Genomic DNA, 12,696 nt, shown 5'->3' with positions numbered 1-12,696 from the left:
GGGGGGGGGGGGGGGTGTTAACAGATCATTCTGATCTAAAAAGCCAGAGCAGTTCACAACACTCAAATCTTGTGGAGTCCTTTGTCTGATATGAAAACTCTGAGATGACCTGAAAGGGTAGAAAACTGTACTTTAGAAGGCCTTGTCTAGCTGTATTTGGAAGTCATCATACTGAATAAATAAATATGAATGAATGTTTACGTCCTGCTTCTTATTTTTTCACAAGCAAAGCCAGAAAAAGTTGTTAATGACAACATCAAGGTTAAGTAAACAAGCATTCAGGAGTCAGAAAATTAAATATTAAGCTTGTGGAATTGAGTATTGAAAAGTCAGGAAGTGAAGAATTGAGACTGAAAGTAGAGTCTTATATTTGTCTCCTTATGCATATAAATTAAATTACACTCTTGTTTAATCATCGTCAACTGATGAACTGTCTCTTTCGACTTAGACAAAGGGGAAATTGAAATACAGCATTACCTCATGACTCAGTTTGATTTTTGTATCTCAACAAGATAAACAGAGAAAGCAAAGTTGGAAGAAAAGGAGTTTACTGATTTAGTTCCACTTCTGTGGCTGAGTTGGGGGGAAGAGGAAGGGAGATATGATAAAGACTATTTGACTGAAGTTGCTGTGTTATAAACTTGGAGATGTGATTCCTAAGATGAATAATGAAGTTATTTTGGGAGCAAGGTGACTGGACCACAAGGAATAACCTAACCCACTGAGGGTGTGCTATACATTAAAGGTAAGGAACTGGGTGGTTCATGTGATTGTTTGAACCACGGAAGATTTTTTCCCAAGGAAAAATGCAGAGCTGCTGTATAAAGAGTGGAAAGCAAAGAAATCAATTGTGACCTTTCTGATATCTGCAAATGCCATGAAATTGCCTGAGATGCTTATTTTATTTCACATGCAGAGCTGTGCATCCATGCAGAACCTTCAAATATGATACCAACTTGAAAAATCACTGAATGAGGTACATAGGTTTTCAAATATTTTGATTTTTTACAAGACAAAAAAAAATCAGGCTTATCTTTTCAATAGGATGCCTCAATCCCACCACTTTAATCAGTAACTAATTGCCTAATTCCACAAATGTGAACTTGATTACAATGAGAATACGTATTGGCAAGAAACTTTTCACAAAACTATGAAAAAAATTTCCCCTGAGAAAGAAGAAAACAAAACATAGGGTTACTAAAATGCATCTTGTAGAAGAAATACCTCACTGGACCATAGTGTTACCAAAGGCATTTGAAAAGCATATAAAAATGTTTCCTCTGTAAATAAGGGTGCCTAAATGTTAATCAAAGCTTAACTGCAGTCCTGCTGAAATACATAACAGGATTTTGTAGCTGTCACTCACTATAGCTCTCGCAGTTGTAATGTATAAACTGGGCCTGTCAATGACTTGGGAGACTGGAGCAGGTGTTGCCCTCTTTAAAAGACAACTTGCAGACTGTCAGCAAATTTCTTTCCATCTGGAAGCACAGAGAGTTGTCTGTAAATTGTGCCAGGCTGCTGATATCAGGGCCAATGTGACCTATGAAAATAAGGCAATTGAAGAACTTCTCCCTTTCCGGTCCTCTTAGCCCTGGTCAAAGGGTTTACTTGTGAGACTGTTATGTGGTCCTCCTAAAGCTGCCTTTGGGGGCCACAGCAGTGCCTTTGGGGGCTGTGAATCTAATTAGAGTGATTGAATTTTGACTTTAAAGTAAATGAAAAGGTCACCTTTATTGGCCACTAGTTAAACATGGGCTCCAGGTAATAACAGTCTGTCCATTCCTGCAATGACCTGCCATTTAAATTAAACTCTTTCTGCAGCAGATTTAAAGGAAGAGCAATATGTATAAAACATACATTTAGCCCAGAAACCCCATCTAGGGGTCTTTTAAAGATACATCTCAGATGAACAGAAAGCATGATGAAACTGTGAAGGAATAAAGAGTGACACCTCTAATTCTTTAGAGCTTGCCAGACCTTGGGCAGGAGGAAGGGAAGAAAGACATTCACCCCCACAAAGGTGAGCACCACTTATTTTTACTGTTACAGTCAAAGAAATTTATAGACATGACAATAAATACAGATGCTTCGAGTGGCAAATGTTAGGTGGCAAGTGGTTGACTAACACCCTCTGCCTTTCCTCCCAGTTGAAAAACCTTCAAGCTGCAGTCATTGCTCTCATTTCAGTTTATGCATAACATACATTTTATGGTGCCCTAACATATAATGAAATGCATGTATAATTCAGTTTTATAAGCGCTGCTGCTTATACCTTTCAATATTGAAAAGCACTGATATAGGTATATGGCAATTTCTTTTTCACGCTGTTCAGAAGCATATATTCTGCAGATATTACAGTACCTTCCTTTTCAAGTATGATGCTGATTTATTTCAAAGGCACTAAACTCTGTACAAAAATTTCCCTGCATACTAAGGTACAAAGTATACAAAAGCATACTATGAATTTTTGAGTGCTTTCTGCTTACCATATTGATTCCTTATTGATGCAATTTTGGGAGCAGGAAATATCTCTGTTTCTGAGATTTAATAATTTGTATCTTTTGAAGGCAATGTTTAAACATTTTCTGAACTGGGTCACACCCTCTGAAGATGCTTGATTACAAGAAGAAATAGTTTATTGGACATCTAAGCTTAGTGGACTTGAAGCATACATGTCTGATAGCTTACTTGAATACTACTGTGGCATTTCCAAGCCTAGGCTGTGATTGGGAACAAATTGCATTTTGTCCTATTCAAATATGCATAGAAGGAAAATATTCTCCCCATTCATGGATAGGTAAAGGACTCTTGGAGAGATGTAGGGACTCACCCAGAATCATACAGAAAGTCTGAGAGAGAGCTGAGGATTGCACCTACAAGTCCAAAGTCCCTGCTTGGGTCCTTCACCACAATCCCAACTTTCTTATGGCTCCTAACAGCTGGAGATGGAAAGTATCAATTACATTACCCAGTTAGTTTTTCTGCGTGTGTGTAGACAAAATGAAATTTTCCATTTATGTCAATGCAGCTGCGTTTGTGTTTTCATGACCCAGGATTCCCCGCTCCTTTAAAATCTTTTTACCGCCTTAAATTAACACTACTTGGAGGTGTTTTAATTTGCAGCCCTTTCCAGTTACGCCACTCCAGCTGTGGATTTTGTTCTTGCGAACAGCCAGAGACACTAAAGACTTATAATTAATCCCCTTTGCTACAAGGGGGCACTGTGTTCTGGTCTCTAGCCAGTAGGTGCTGCTGTGTGTTCTTTTTTACCCTCCTTCACTCCTCACTCCTCCCTCACAGCATGCAGTTCATGTCAGGATGGGTCTGCTCAGACCAATTATTATTATTATTTTAAAGTGGGGGAGAGAAATAATCCCTTGATTTTCTACCCCCTTTTAATTCTTTGGGCCCCCCTGCCCCCTATAGTGTAAGTCCTCCCCCCACCCATGTACCCTCCTGTCTTCCTGCCTCCCCATGTACACTCTACCTGTGACCCCCACACCTCACATTGTGTGCTGCCACTGCAGAGGCCATAGCTCCTGAAGACAGCGGCAGCATCACCGTAATGGTACATTTTTTGCAAGTAGTTTGAAACTTTGGACTGAGTGGTTACATGGCTTCCTTCAATATTGCAAACCTTCTGAACTTCATCACATTCCATTTCAGAACCATGACTAAAAGCCCAAGGGCAGCAGGATGCTGCCTGCCCAGACCCAACACCCAGGATATGCAGCCTTTTCTGATATTGTAGGATTGTTCCCCTCTTTCAAGGGAGTGTCCCACGTTCAAATTAATACATACTAAATACAGTTAAAATGCAATTAGATGTGTGTTTGAAAAGTTTAGCACATGTTAAGTGTCCTCATGGAGCTGCAAAGTTACCACTAGAGTTAGAGACAGACATTACACACAAACCAGTTTAAGTGATCAGAACCTGATTTAAACCTGTAACGGAACATGTGTTCAGTGCACATAAACCAGTTTGAAAATGGCTGAAACCGGCTTAAGATAAACCTGGTTGAATGTAGTATCAGACTTAACTGATTTGTATCAAACTGGTCTATGCAATGTCTGTCCCAGACCCCTTGTTGGTTTAAGTTAAACCAGAGTCACCCAGCACCCTGGCATACTCTTTGGATTTGGTTGGGTTGTCTGCTCCAGAGAGCTGGGGCTGCCCCCTCCCCTCTGCTCCCTGGCTAGAGCTCCAGCAGAGACTTGCAGGCACAGCAGGGTGTGCCTGGCTTCCCCCGTCCCACTAGCTCACTGCTCATCAGGAAATCCCCCCCTTTCCTCTTTCCCATCTCGCACACCAGGGACCCCAGCCCCACAGCCCCTAGGCATGTGGTATGCTGGCTAATGTGGATGTATTTTTCCAATTTCACTGGAACAGGCAGACAGAACAGTGACCACTTAGGGCTGTTTGGAGCTAATCAACAGGTCAGCTGGTAAGCTGTTTAAGAAAAATTTGAGTAATGGAGAGAGGCTATTGTTTTGCTGATTGGGTGACAAACACTGTTATCAGCACCCTCATGGCTTGCTCACCTGTTAGTTTGCTTCAGACAGTATAAAGAAGCAGGGAGGGAGACTGAAAAGCTCCGTATCATCAACAGATGCACGGACTGCACATCCCCCTTTGCCTCAGAGTGCTAGCAGGGGTCTGGGGTCTGGCAATACTCCTACCCCTTGAGCAGTGGGTGGAAAAAAACCTGGGATGGTGCAGGAAGACCTCCCTAATCAGAATGTCCTCCCAGGGCCTGGCTGTGCCCCCCCCCTCAGCTCAGTACCATCAAAGGGAAGGGAGGGCTGCTCTAGTGCTGGCTGCTTCTAGCCTGAGCCACTGCAGGCATGTGACTGAATTTCCTCAGTCCAGAGAGAATGTCTGTCCAGTTACAAACTGGTTCAGTCTAGCCAGGTTTGACTAACCTGCAAAGATTGAATCTATTTAGACTCAGGCTTTTTGAATGTCTGTCCCTAGCCTAGAGGGCTGGCAAGCAGGGGTGTGAACCCTGGACCTGGCTGGTCCCATTTGGAAGGTAAGAGGAATTCATCCCCTGAAGAGGTACCGCCTGCAACAAGCCCTGATTCCAGATAGGTGGAGTGAGCCAGTCAGGGCCGCCAAACCCCTACAGGCACAGGCAATAGGCCCCACCTTGCTCCAGCCCTTAAAAGCCAGGCCCAACCCACAGTACCCTTGTTTGGGCAGACAAAAGTTCTTCCTCCTGACACTCTGTCACTTCCTTGCTGATTTTCTGGTTTGACTCCTGGCTCTGACTCCAGCTTCTGATTCTGGTAGGACCCATGACATCCTCTGATTCTGGTTTTCTTCTCTTGATTCTGGTTCAATTTCTTGGTTTTTGACCCTGGCTCTGGCCTTTGGTTTTGGCTTACCTTGTTGGCTCCAGCTTTTGACCCCTGATTTATCTTAACTTCAGTTATGGCTCTTGTTTCCACCTCTGGAACCAGGCCTCTCTGTACCATCAGCTCCTGTGAAACTAATTGGGACTGCACTGTGCTTCAGCTGCCTAACCACTAGGCCAGACTGTCCATGCCCTGGTCCCTAATAGAGCTCTGTGCTATGGAGAGCCTTCAAGCTGAGCCCAGCTGGCTAGCCCTACACCAGCAGGCTTTGCTGATCCATACTGATCCAATCCCAGCTTGCCTAACATTCCCAGATCTTCAATGGTCAGGTGGCTTGATAGGAGCTCTGGCTTCACTCCCTATTCACCCTTGTTTCCGTGCTGGGGTGGGGAGGGGAGGGTGGGAGATGGCAGCATGGTTGAGGGGCTGGAAACCAGAGCATGGAGCCATCCAGCTTCTCTGCAGAGGGCTGTGCTGCAGTGGATGGGAGGGGAGGGGTAGGGAGAAGAAGTGGGGAGAAGGGTGTTCTGCAGAGAGGCTGGACGTGCTTAGTGTCTCTCTCCATCTCTCAGGGAATCCATGCTCCTATATCTGCAGCTAGGCTTCTTGTGGCTCCATGCTTTGCTTCTAGACTCTCTGCAGCACAGTCCTTTTCTCTCTCTCCTTTCCACCCTGTTCTCTGGCTTCCCCCAGCAGAGCAGAGCTGAAAGGGCTTAGTGAGGTTGGGGTATGGAGCCATGCAGAATGGGGAAGTATGCTGCATGCCCCCACTGCCCTCAACCCCTCCCAGCAGCTGCATCTCTGTGCTCCTAGGGAAAGCTGGGGCATGGAACTGCTGGGAGGGGAGCTTAGTACAGTGGGGTAGGGAGCATGCTTTCTTCCTTCCAGCAGCTCCATATTTTGGCTTCCCCTATCAGTGCAGAGCCATAGCTGCCAGTTAGTGGTTTGCCTTGGTGGGAGAATGAGGTGGCTGCCACCATCTACCTGCTGGGTTTCGGGCTGATGTAGTGCCAGGGGGCCTGCTATAGCACCCCTGGCACTGGCAGACCCTTCCTACCCCTGGGCAATAAGTCTATGGGGGAGGGAGAGATAGGGAGTGGTGCATCTTGGGATGTTGGAGGACCCAAATTGCTCCCCTTGTGTCCATGGGAGCCAACTGATGTTACTGTAACATGAGCTGGGTAGCACAATCCAGAGATACTCCTCACTCAGTAGCTTAATGCTGAGATGCTCGGAGCTCTTAGCATGACTTTTCTTCTTTAATGGATGGGCACTCATGTTTTAAGTGCCTTTAGCATGTGCTAACTGTAACTTGTGACAGTACCCTACTCACTACATTTCAGTGATTTGCAACTGTTGCAAGTGAATGTGTGACAAGCCCTTCAGTCATGCCCACATGAAATATTTACCACTTACAAGGAGCAAAGCATATACAATGTAGGGAGCTTATTTTAAAGGAAAGAACACGAAGCAAAAATGCATCTAAACTCCTGGGAAAGAAAGCAATGCATCATCATTTCCTACCCAGTCTCCCTAGCAAACAGGCAGATGGATTTCCCACAGTGAAAGACAATAGAACAGTAAATATTTTGGGGACCGATGCATGTTGAATGGTGTGTGTTTTATAGATGCTGGCTCACTCCAATGTACGATTGTCTTCATTCAGATTCCCTTGTCTCCTGGTTATTTGGATAATTTTTCCTGCATAAACTGACCCTCCAATGCACTTGTTTCCTAAGATTTAATATTTGATGTTAATACAGCATTTGATAAAGGGAGCTACTGTTCACAAAATCTTGTGCTGTATGTGTATCTCTACTTTGGTTAGTCTATAAGGTAGTTTCATAGTTGTTAGGGGCTGGAAGAGACCTAACAGATCATTGGGTCCAGTCCCCCTGCACTTGGGCAGAAAAGGCTGCTGGGATAAGATGACCCTAGCAAGACGAGCGTCAAGATGCTTTTTGAAGATTGCCAGGGTGGGTGATTGTACCACCTCTCAGGGGAGCCTGTTTCAAACCCTTGGCACTTGACTTGTAAAGAAGTTTTTCCTTATGTCTAGCCTGAAGCAATCCTCAATCAGCTTGTGCCCATTATTTCTTGTCCTCCCCTGGCAGGGCCTTGGTGAACAGATGCTCCACCAAGCCCTCATATATGCCCTTGATATACTTTTAGGCTGCCACCAAGTCCCCTCTGAGTCTTCTCTTCTTCAGGCTGAACAGTCCCAAGTCTTTCAGCCTCTCCTCATACAACCTAGTCTCTAGACCTCTAATCATGCACATGGCCCTCCTTTGGACTCTCTTGAGCGTCTTCACACCCTTCCTGAAGTGTGACACCCAGAACTGGACACACAATTCCAGCTGTGGTCTCACCAAGGCTGAGAGTGGGAGGATGACATCCTTAGCCTTGCTTGAGATGCCTTGGTAGGTGTACACCAGTGTTTGATTAGCTCTGCCAGCTATGGCATTGCATTGGTGACTCATGTTCATTTTGCTGTCTATCATGACACCCAGATCTCATTCCGATGTGGTGCTAGAAAGCGTAGCACTGCTGAGCCTGTAAGTGTGTTGTGTATTATTTCTCCCCAGATGGAGCACTTTACATTTCTCTGTATTAAATGAATTTTGGTTGAGGTCTGCCCACCTTGCGAGCCTGTTCAGGTTGGCCTGTATTGCCAGCCTGTCTTCAAGTACAAATCGACTCTGCTTTATACCAGTACAGCAGCCAAGACGACAGCCGTATTGTCTTCTTTTGTTGTCCACACCCAGGTACAACTGTTATGCTTGAATTGTGTGGTTCCAGCATGACTGCTGGATTCAGTATATGAGAAATTTTCCCAAGATGTGCAGAAACAGAAGGCTGTTGTAATGTGCATTGCAGGGACCTGGCTTCATTAACAATGCTATTTTCTCTGACATCATGATGGTTTAATCAGTGATTTATCCACAGAGAAGTTTTATTAATAGAAAAAGTATAAAATAGGCAGTAAAATACTGATTTTTGTCCAAAGGTGCCACTTTAACAGTCGTTTTGCCTTTAACCATTTCCATTTATGCTCTATATTGACCATGCACTATCACATCTATATTTATCACTCTGGCAAGGGAGCTGTGATAAATTTTAAAAATGCATTTCTTTTTAATTAGACACATGTCCCTTTGTGCTGTTGGCCCTACCATTCTAACCTTCAGGTTTTCTGTCTGATGACATTGGGAGGTGGATAAAACTGGTCCTGCTGTGCTTTCCATTTTCCATAGGGTGAAATTTTATTTCCCTGTTTGTTCAGTATGCAATATTGAACTGGTATTTGGTTGTAATCTCATATTAAATCAGATGAGATGGGATTTCTCATTTGGTTTACGAGCCTTTGGTGGAAAGAACTATTTGGGAAAAGATATTTCTTTGCAGAAGGGAAATGGCTGGCCTAAATAATTAATTAAAATGATTAGTTATTTGCAGGCAGTGGGAGAGGCCATGAAAGAGGGGAAGTATTGAAGAGATATATACTGAAGATGTCTGTCTGTCTGTCTGTCTAAGTCACTTTTATGTAAATAATAAATTCATGATTTGTTACTTCATAATACAAGGCCCTGGTTCTGTATTAATAGTGGTGCTGTTCCATGTTGTTAAGTTATGAATCTCATGCTACTTGCCATTTTTCATAGTTCCTGGAATCATTTGATTGAATGCAGTTTATATTTTATTTTTTTTAAATAGAAAGTTCCTAGTTTTCACAGTTCACAGTTTCACAGTAAAGAAGCTTATAAATATAACTGCTGTGCACTATAATGGATCAGAAAACAGAAACAAAACAGAAAAAAGCTTTATCTGAGTATATGTGTAGTAACCAGCACTACTGTGTGGTAGTGCTGATGCATGCTTTTCTAGTAACACTGATGTGCAGTAGAGTAATTCTACTGCACATTAGCATGGCTTTTGCCATGACACTAATGTGCAGTAGAATTACTCTACTGTGCATTTAGCATCTTGTGTAGACACGCCCACTGAGACGTTTATTGAGGAGCTAATAAGTCAGCTCTGCAGTAAATGTCTGGTCTAGATGTTCCCTGTAAGCCACAATTTACTTTAGCACAGTTTACTCTGATCCCATTTAGAAATAAGCTCTGGTGATGCAAATTCAGCTTTATCTGAGTATATTAAGGTTTATGTGAGAAACAACAATTGTTTGGTAATGTATTTTATTGAACTATAGTTGGGAGAAACATTAGACAAACTTTCTCACACAAAATGCTCATCCACAAGTCTGGGAAACAAGCAGATCCAGCCCATGCTAAATACCAGGTAGAACAATTATTTTCATTTAACCCCATTATGTAAGTTGTAGCTGTGATTGTTCAGTCTTCTGTATTAATGCAGTATCACTGGTAGGCTACTCATTACTGTAGTAGAGACAAGACTTAGGTCAGGGAAGGAAGGATAGAGTTTGAGTGGAAGATGTGTAAAGTACCACAGAACACCAAACAACTGTGCTCCAGTCACCGAAATGTCACATGATGTGTTGTTAATAAAAAAACCTAACAGGTCTTTGTTAGCCACTCCCCACTTCCACTATGTTGAATTAAAGTCAATACATTTCAGTTCATAGTATAGTAACTTTATTTAACAAAGTGCTATTATACGCCATATCTTGTTATTACGCTGTATTTTCAGTTGTGTTTTGGGAGCTTACCCATCAACTGTATGGATTTTTTCCCCCCACAACTGCACAAAGAGTGGTCCGAATTAATGTGATTGTTTGGCATTCTACTATGCATCCAGAATTTGACCTCCTATCTGGAATTGAGACAACCCTTCTTCTTTTGCGTAGTGAGACCACACAATATATTGGTAATATTACCCTGTGTCAAAGGAAAGAGACTTGGATTGAATTTAGCCTCAGCCAAATTTCCTGAGAAAATAGTAGGTTTATTTGCAGTTTGCCTCCAGTGATTATCATCAATATAAAGCTTTTCTAAAAGTTTTAAGGTTTGAAAAAACCCTTTGTTCTTTTCTCCAAATTGGACACTTCTGTTGCCCTGTTTTAAAACTAAGTCTACCTCTGTGGTAAGAACTTTAAACTGTTCTACCCTGAAAACAGACTCTCATCTAGTCCAAATATGTGAAAAAATAAAAGTTATAGCCACTTGTACTGAGTTTGAAAATTAGTGCTTCATGGGCAACTGCTTTCAGTCCTTGCATTCCCACAGGTGTAAAAAAAAAAAATGGCCAGCAACAAGAAGTGCTTCATCAGTGAGCTGAAAAAAACATAAAAATTAAATTAACAGGTGTTTGGAAAATGGACATTTATGGTTAAATCTGTCTTTGGCAGACTCCAGCTCAAATAGCATTCAATGCTGTTATGTTTTCTTACCCCACCATGAATTTGACTTGAGAGGGAAAAGGAAGAAAGAAAAGAAATAAAAATATATGTGGTATGTTTTTATCAGCTTTGTTCTGGTGATGACTTCTTTTGGCTCTGCTGAGTGCAACAAAACAAAGCCATTGTTATGCTCTCAGTGAGAGTTGTATTTATACTCCACGACACTGAGCACCCCTTCCTACCAGTGCTGTATCTTGGTGTTCTTCCATCTCTCCACAAAAGCAACAGTCTGTCTGAAATTATTAAAGAAAATAAAGCTATTCTTGTTTTCTTACATTATTCATATCTTGAATATGGGGAGACAGAAAGAGCAGAACCAAGATTGGACATCCACATCAGATATCTATATCTATATCCACTAGTTGAACTTAACTTCACTGCGGAAGATTAATTTGATTTTTTAAAATTTTTTTATAACCTTTTGTCATAATCATCATCATCTTCACCTTATGGTTTATGCATCATTGCCTGTTCCAACTACAAAAGCTTTCAGACTATAATTTCCATCTGCTTCCTTCTCTTGTAGACTGTAATTAACATTTTTGATATGGGTGAGCTACCAATCCCCATGATCTGGCCTCTGGAATAAGAGATTTTATCTATATCTATATCTATTAGGGCTGTGCGAAGCTGCGTTCCCTGTTTTGATTCAGTGGAGATTGAGCCTGATTCGGTGGCCAAATCTCTGAATCCAAATTGAATCAGAGGACCCTTTAATATATCTGAATTGAATCGGAACCCCCCAAATTGATTTGGCAATTCGGACATAGACACTGCTTTAAATGTTTTTTTCTACATACCTCTAGGTAGCAGGTGGCTCGTGAATGCTGCGATGCTGGGGCAGATGGAGTGTCCCACAGGAGTGCAGGGGGCTCTCCAGTGTGCTAGGCAGCAGACCCGGAAGTGGACCAGAAGCACTTCCAGTCCACTTCTGGGTCTGCCCATATTAGGGTGCAGGAAATTTGCATCTTATGCAAAACTAAGGAAGTGATACTCCCACTGTACTCCACACTGGTGAGACTGCAGCTGGAGTACTGCGTCCAGTTCTGGGTGCCGCACTTCAACAAGGATGTGGGAAAACTTGAGAGGGTCCAGAGAAGAGCCACACATAAGATCAGGGACTTCTGAGACAAGCCATACGAGGACAGGCTGAGGGACTTGGGCCTTTTCAACCTACAGAAGAGAAGGCTGAGAGGGGACTTGGTAGTGGCTTACTGCTACATCAGGGGAGTACATCAAGAACTCGGTAAACAACTGTTCACCAGGGCAACCCTGGGGAAGACCAGGAGCAATGGACACAAACTCCTGGAAGGCTGTTTCAGGCTCAAGTCCAGGAAAAACTCCTTCCCAGTCAGGGTGTCCAGATTGTGGAATAAACTCCCTCCAGTGTTGGTACACTCACCTACCCTGGAAATCTTCAAAAGGAGATGGGACAGTCACCTCGCTGGGGTCAGTTGACCCCAGTTGTCTATTTCTACCTAGTGCAGGGAGACTGGACCTGATGATCTACAAGGTCCCTTCAAGCCCCTAACAACCTATGAATCTATGATTTCATAGATTTCATAGACATTAGGGCTGGAAGGGACCTCGGAAGATCATTGAGTCCATCCTCCTGCCCCAGGGGCAGGAAATCAGCTGGGGTCATAGGATCCCAGCAAGATAAACATCCAATTTTCTCTTCAAGGTGTTCAAAGTAGGTGCTTGAACCATCTCTGATGGCAGGCTATTCCAGACCTTGGGGGCTCAGACAGTAAAGAAATTCTTCCTTATGTCCAGCCTGAAATGGTCTTGCAGGAGTTTATAACTGTTCAACCTTGTTGTCCCTTGGGGTGCTCTGGTAAACAAATGTTCCCCCAGATCCAGGTGGACACCCCTTATAAACTTGTAGGTGGCCATCAGATCGTCCCTGAACCTGCATTTTTCCAGGCTGAAGAGTCCCATAGCTCTCAGCCTGTTGT

The sequence above is a fragment of the Gavialis gangeticus genome, unplaced genomic scaffold, assembly GCF_001723915.1.
Source record: "Gavialis gangeticus isolate Ggan-Ray unplaced genomic scaffold, GavGan_comp1, whole genome shotgun sequence".
NCBI classification, from domain to species: Eukaryota; Metazoa; Chordata; order Crocodylia; family Gavialidae; genus Gavialis; species Gavialis gangeticus.
The sequence above is the reverse complement of the archived record's forward strand: the minus strand, read 5'-3'. Positions refer to the sequence as shown.